This window comes from Capricornis sumatraensis, chromosome 2, assembly GCF_032405125.1.
Source record: "Capricornis sumatraensis isolate serow.1 chromosome 2, serow.2, whole genome shotgun sequence".
Taxonomy (NCBI): Eukaryota; Metazoa; Chordata; class Mammalia; order Artiodactyla; family Bovidae; genus Capricornis; species Capricornis sumatraensis.
Window position 1 is genome coordinate 14,843,251 of NC_091070.1, and position 7,489 is coordinate 14,850,739.

Consider the following 7,489-nt stretch of genomic DNA (forward strand, 5'->3'; position numbering starts at 1 on the left):
TGGAGGAAGGCATCTCAAATAGCTACTGAACAGAGACACGGCTTACCTGGGTCTAAAGGTAGTACTGGCAATTGATAAATTGCCAGTACAGGGGGGCATCATGCCCTCACGAAGAGTGATGCTGGAATGGAGTCAGAGGTCTACAAGTGGATTCAGGGGTTTTGCCTAATACATGTACACAGATAGATGGATATAAAATATGCATGTGTTATGCAGAGATTATTATACATACATATATTTTCTAACTTTACCCACTGAAAGGGACCAGAAGCAGAGACAACTTAGCGGTGATGAGCATGCCAGTGCCCAGATCTAGGTTTCTATTTTCCTTGGAAAGGTGGGTAATTTCTGTGGTGCCAGCAAAGAAGGAAGGGATCAAAAACAAAAATAAAAAAGAGAGGCATGTAGAAAGCGCGAGGAGCCAACCTGAATGAGCTCCCAGAGCCAGAATTGGAATTTGAAGAGAAAAATAAATGACAGCATTGTGCTGTAACCCAAAGAATAAAATAAACATCTAGAAGCCCGTATTATTCACGGGCTCTGAGCAAACAGAGGGTGGGGAAAAGGCAGTGGGTGAATCAAGTTGTCATTCAAAGCAGCTATATCATTTTGAATTCCCACAGGGAATATATGAGCATCAGTTGCTTCAAATTCTCACCAATACTTGATATGGCCAGTTTTGCTTTTGAGTGTCATTCTAATAAGTGTCTAGTGGTATTTCATGGTGGTTTTAATTTGCATTTCCTTAATGACTAATGATGTTGAGCATCCTTTTGTATGTTTATTGGCCTTTCCTATATCTTCTTGCTGTTTGTTCAGATCTTTCGCCCATTTTAGATTGGACTGTCTATTTTCTCATTAAGTGCCGATGTGTTCTAGATATAAGTGCTTTGTCACAAATGGGATTTGCAAATATTTTCTCTCCCAGTCTGTGGCTTACTTTCTTACTCTTAACAGTGTCTTTCACAGAGTACAAATTTTAATTTTGATGAAGTCAAATCATATCAAAATTATCAATTTTTTCTTTTATGGATCATGCTTTCAGTGTCGTATCTAAACTCTCTACCTAGCTCAAGGTCAAGTAGATTTTTTCCTGTTTCATGTTAGAAGCTCTATAGTTTTAGCTTTTACATTTAGGCCTATGATTCATTAATTTTTTATCATGATAAAATATGCTAACATAAAATTTGCCATTTTAACCCTTTTAAGTGTATAATCCAGTGACATTAATTTTATTTACAATGTTTCATAACCATCACCACTATCCATTTCCAGAACTTTTTCTATGATCCATTTTGAGTTAATCTTTAGATAAGGTGTAGAGTATACAATATACATATAAATGCACGTGGATGTTACACGTTCCAGCACTATTTGTTGAAAAGACTGTCCTTTCTGCATTTTTTGGAGAATTTTTTTTAACCACAAAACCCTTTTTATTTGATATTGGCATATAGCCAATTAATACTGTGATTGTTTCAGATGGACAACCAAGGGACTCAGTCATGCATCTACATGTATCCACTCTCCCCCAAGCTCCCTTCCATCTAGGATTCCACATAACACTGAGCAGAGTTCCACGCGCTATACAGTAGGCCCTTGTTGGTTATCCATTTTAAATATAGCCGTGTGTACATGTCCACCCCAAACTCCCTAACTATTCCTCCCCTCTCTCCTTCCCAACCCCAGCAAGGATTTATTGTCTTTTCGCCACTGTTAAAAATCAATTGACAAACCAAAACCACATAATCAGCATCTAAGCAGAGTGTACTTTAAGCTACTAGTTTGTGAGATAAGCCGCTATGGTGCTGGGAGGTGGGCCTAAGGCGCTTAGTGGGTAGGCAGTAAACTGGCTCTACAGTCAATCCACAGAGTGGGGCAAGAGAGACAGTCTCTTGGGGGAGGGAACTGTGATTTTGATAAAAAATGAGTCAATGAAAAAGCCACCCAGAGCAAGGTATGGCCAAATACTAAGGGAATGACTATTTTCTTCTTTATTGCCAATATTCATGTTACGATCTATTCGTTAGTGGGGATCATGGCAGAGGGACCCTTTACTATCCTATAACCATTTATACCGCCCTTATAAATGCTGGTATTGCTCTGTGGTCCTCACATGTATTTCAATTTTTCACTCAGTTGGGTCCGACTCTTTGTGACCCCATGCACTATACGGTCGATGGAATTCTCCAGGCCAGAATACTGGAGTGGGTAGCCTTTCCCTTCTCCAGGGGATCTTCCCAACTCAGGGATTGAACCCAGGTCTCCCGCACTGCAGGCGGATTCTTTACCAGCTGAGCTATGAGGGAAGTCCCCTTACATGTATAAACACATTCAAATTGTCTAACAGCTATTATGAGATGCTATTTTTATTCCCATTTTATAGATGAGGAAGCAGCACAGAGAGGTGAAGTTACTGGCTCAAGGTCACACAGCTAGAGCTGGGGTATAAGTGAATTCAGTCTGGCTGCTGCCTCTCTACAGTGACCCTCTTGCCATTCCTTGAACAAGACAAGGTTGTCCCCCACTCAAGGCAGCTGCTGTTCATGGTTCAGAGGAGGGTCTGTGCTCAGGTTATGTATTTCAAGAGTGGGCAAATTAAAGTCTGAGGACCCAGTCTGGTCCATTGTTTTTTTTTTGTAATAAAGTTCTGTTGAAGCACAGCTGTGATCACTCGTTTAGGTATTTCTGTGCCTGTTTTCATGCTACAATGGTGAAGTCAAGCAGTTGCTACAGAGATCCACGGCCGGCAAAACCAAAAACATTTTCTATCTGGTCCTTTAGGAAAAAGTTTGCTGTTGTGTTTGATGACCGTTAGCATGGGATAACTACCGAAGGTCCTAATATTCCGTAGGAAAGAATGGAGAGCCAAGGGTCAAGGATAGCAGGCAGAAATCATGTGAGGAGGCAGGAGGAGGAAGCAGAAGAACAGAAGGAAACGGAGCCTTCATTATTAGGTGTAATAATATCCAATTTTATGTAAGGGCTGGTTTTCTTTAAATGGCAACTGCAAATCAAATTGGATTTCAAGTATGTGGGAGGCTCTGAAAGAAACGCACTTTCAGAATTATTTTGTAAAGCAAATAAACCTTTGCAAAATACAGAGAAGTTCCCCATTACTTGTCTGCTTCTGCAAGTTTGGGTTTTATTATGCTTGGTTTCCTTGGGAACCAGAGCTCTTCAGAAAGAAGGATTTCTCATTAATTAATTATTAATGAATGAATGTGTTGAATATCCTGGTACTGAATATCTGTCTGTCTTCTTTGGAGAAATGTCTGTTTAGGTCTTTTCCCCATTTTTTGATTGGGTTATCTGTTTTTCTGGTATTGAGTTGTGTAAGCTGCTCGTATATTTTGGAAATTAATCCTTTCTCAGTGGCTTCATCTGCTATTATTTTCTTCCATGCTGAGGGTTGTCTTTTTACCTTGTTTATGGTTTCCTTTGCTGTGCAGTCTTTTTGTTTGTTTTTACCATGTTATAACTTTTTAAAAGTATTTATTTTTAATTGAAGGGTAATCGCTGGGCGACGGGGACAGAGTGGGGAACCGCATGAAGTATACAGTATACTGAGAGATACTGATGAGTAAGCAAACCGTGACCGTATTGAACCCAGAGTAAGCGAGGATGTTTCAGAAACAAAGAAGGAGGGCTGTGGTCCAGATGTGGGCAGTCATGTGTCTGTAGGTGGGTGGGTGTTAGAGACCTGGAAATGCTTTCTTGAGGAAGGAAGGTCTAGGCTGAAACTTGAAGGTCTGTTAGGCAGTAATTAGGTGAAGGCAGAGGGAAGGGTAGGCCAGGTAGAGAAGGAGAGGTATATGTGGGTGAGAAAAAAGCATGTAAAAGTCTTGACAGCAAGTTACAGTCTCCAGCAAGGCTAGAGTGTGATCCTCCCAGCAGAGGAATTGTGGTGGGAAGGAAGAGCTGAGAGATGAGACGGGAGGTGAGTGGAGGGCAGTAATGAAGGGTCTTTAGTGCTATGCTATGCAGTTTGACTGTATTTTCAGGACAAAAACAATTTTTGTTTTTGGCTGTGCTGGGTAGCATGTGACATGTTAGTTCCCAGACCAGGAATTGAACTTGCACTCCCTGCGTTGGAAGCACAGAGTCTTAACCACTGGATCACCAGAGAGATCCTTCAAGGAGGGTTTTTTAAAAAAATTATATATTTGCCTGCATCGGGTCTTAGGCGCAGCCATGAGATGTTTGTTGCTGCACTCAGGATCTTTTACTGCAGCGCACAGACTCCCTAGTTGTAGCCTGAGCGCTCCAGAGGGTTCAGTAGTTGCAGCACGTGGACTTAGTAGCTCCATGGCAGGTGGGATCCTAGCTCCCCAACCAGAGATCGAACTCAAGTCCCCAGCCTTGGAATCGCGGAGTCTTTTTGTTTGTTTGACCATTTTAGACTTAAAAAAACTTATCTACTTTTTAATTGAAGGATCATTGCTTTACAGAATTTTGTTGTTTTCTGTCAAACATCAAGATGAATCAGCCATAGGTATACATATGTCCCCTCCCTCTTGAACCTCCCTCCCATGTCCCTCCCCATCCCACCCCTCCAGGTTGATACAGGGACCCTGTTTAAGTTCCCTGAGACATACAGCAAATTTCCATTGGCTATCTATTTTACATATGGTAATATACAGGAGATCCAACCAGTCCATCCTAAAGGAGAATAGTCCTGAGTGTTCATTGGAAGGACTGAGGCTGAAGCTGAAACTCCAATACTTTGGCCACCTGATGCGAAGAGCTGACTCATTGGAAAAGACCTTGACACTGGGAAGGATTGGGGACAGGAAGAGAAGGGGACGACAGAGGATGAGATGGCTGGATGGCATCATTGACTCGATGGACATGAGTTTGAGTGAACTCCGGGAGTTGGTGATGGACAGGGAGGCCTGGTGTGCTGTGATTCATGGGGTCGCAAAGAGTCGGACATGACTGAGCGACTTGACTTCACGTGTGGATGGGCAAGAGTTGGGGAAGGAAAGGAGAGGGATGAGCAAAAGGAGCACAGTCTCTGAGGAAGCAAGAGTTGGGGGGTAGGTGGGAGCCCAAGACGGTGGAGCGGTCAGCACTGTGCTAGGAGGGAAAGAGGAAAAGGTGGCGATTGATGCTGGCCAGTGTGTTGGTGCGGCCACCAGGAACAGAGTGTTCACTGAGTAGTTCTGTTTTTCCTCTCAAGTTGGTAGGGAGGTGATCTTCAAAGCAGAAAGCGAAACAACAGAACAGCAAGTCTGAGAAAGTGGCCATTGTGGAAACAGGAGGGAGAGTGCTAGGGAAGAACACAGGATGGCTGCGGGAAGGTCACGGGCTAAAGTGAGGCTGCGGACCAGCGACCAACAGCTCTGCTCTGTGTAGTTGGTAATTTTATTCCCTGGCACTCGGCAGCCTAGGTTTAAGAGCCAAGAAGGAGAATATGGTTTAACGTACCTAGGCAGGTGTCGTCAAAGAACAGATGGTAAGACAGTGGATAGCAGGCAGAGAGTGACTTTTAAAATGGCTCACGGGTTCGATGAAGTTAAAGAACAGATGATGCAAGGGTGAAAGAGAGAGAGGCAGAAAGCCGTGAGGTGATCCACGAAAGTGGGGGGTATGAATTTATGATTTCAGAGGTGGAGCAGTATCCGATGATGGTACATCAAGGGTGTTTGGAGTACAGTGGGAATGAGGTCACCAGGAGGTGGTGACAGTGAGCTTCTCGGATTTGGGGTGACTTATCCACATTGATGATAGGAGGACTTTGAGGCAGGGCAGACTGTGAGTCCAGGGCTAGAGTTTTTGGTGAAAGAGGAGAAGTGGGCCAGAGGTCAAGAAAAGACTGGGGTGAAGCTGGAGTAAATGCTGATGAGTGCTTGGTACATCACTGATGAATATATCGAGTGCACAAACCAGGGAAAGCGTGAATGAATGAATACATCAACTCAGACAAAATCCCATGGACGGAGAAGCCTGGTAGGCTACAGTCCATGGGGTCGCAGAGAGTCGGACACGACTGAGCGACTTCACTTCAAGGGAACCATAACTTAGTCTCCAGATATGGCTTTCCAGGTGGCTCAGTGGGAAAGAAACTGCCTGCAGTGCAGGAGACCCAGGTTCCATCCGTGGGTCGGGAAGATCCCCTGGAGAAGAGAATGGCAACCCACTTCAGTATTCTTGCCTGGAGAATTCCATGGAGAGAGGAGCCTGGTGGGCTCTAGTCCATGGGGTTGCAAAAAGTCGGACACGACTGAGCCACTAAATACACGCACACATACACATAGTCTCCAGATAAGTGCCTTGATTTAGGATCTGATTTGGAACTTCAACTTTAGGTAATTATTGGGACAAAATGGAAGGACATGCAAGGAAGGTTTATTTAAGCACATATGAAGGAGGTCAATCTGATCTGGGGGGCTCCTTAGGTAGTTATGTGCTAGTTCCTAAGAGGCTTTCCAGTCTTCAGATTACCCCAGCAGCCTCTGCTTCATCTCTGGAGAAGATGAGAGTAGGATTGCATGAAGGCACACGCCACCTATAGAGCTAAGGGGCCAGGGTGGGAAGGCCACCGTACTGACTCCTCCTTCCTCCTTCCAGCCTTGCAGTGTTATGATGTACCCAGCTGGTCCTGGATCTGGTGACTCTCCAGAGGGCTTCCCGGAACCACCAAGGCGCCAGTCCCAAATCGGAAATTGCACAGCTCAGACACTGGGTACTGAAACTGGGGGTACTGAAAGATCACTCCTTCTTTACAGTGTGGTCGGGCAGGAGATGGAGAGTGGGAAAGGGGAAGACAGGATTAAAGAGGTCTGGGTAGCACAGAGCTGGTGGAAGAACTGGCCTTCTTTTAGTGACATATATTTTATTCTGTCAACAAGGTTTATCTAGTCCCTACTATGTGCCTGGCATTGTCACAGACATCCGGAGGAAAATGAACCCACCAACCAGACTTGGTCCAGTTGCCTTTGTGGAGGGTTCCCACCTCCCTTTTTGGCTCCCTTACCAGTGGGACACCCCCTTTCTTCAAAATTACGGGGGAAAGGGCCCCTTTGGAACAGGATGAGGCAGGGGACAAAATCGTATGTGCTGAAGCAAGGAATGGACTTGATGTGTGACCTAAATCTAAGCTGGGGAAGAGAGTTAAGGAGAAAAATGAGGAAGAGTTTTCTGTCTCCAATGTAAGCTGAGAAGGGCAAGATCACAGAAGTCATGCTGGGTGAGACCTTAAAGAGACAAAGTCTAGCCCCTCATTTTACAGACGTGGTAACCGATGGAAGGAATGGTTAGGTGGCGCACCCAAGGTGGACACCCAGTCAGGTGGCAGAAGTGGGAATAAAACCGTGGACTAGTAATAACACTACGGGGCCTGCAAGGAGGGGGTTAATGTTAAATGCCGGGGCACCTGGTGCCGCCGCCGCTGCCGGCAGCCAGGCCCTGCAGGCTCCGCTAGGTTGCCTTGGGAACTGTCTCCCAATCTTGGCCCTGCGTGCCCAATAAAGTTGTTGTTGAAGCG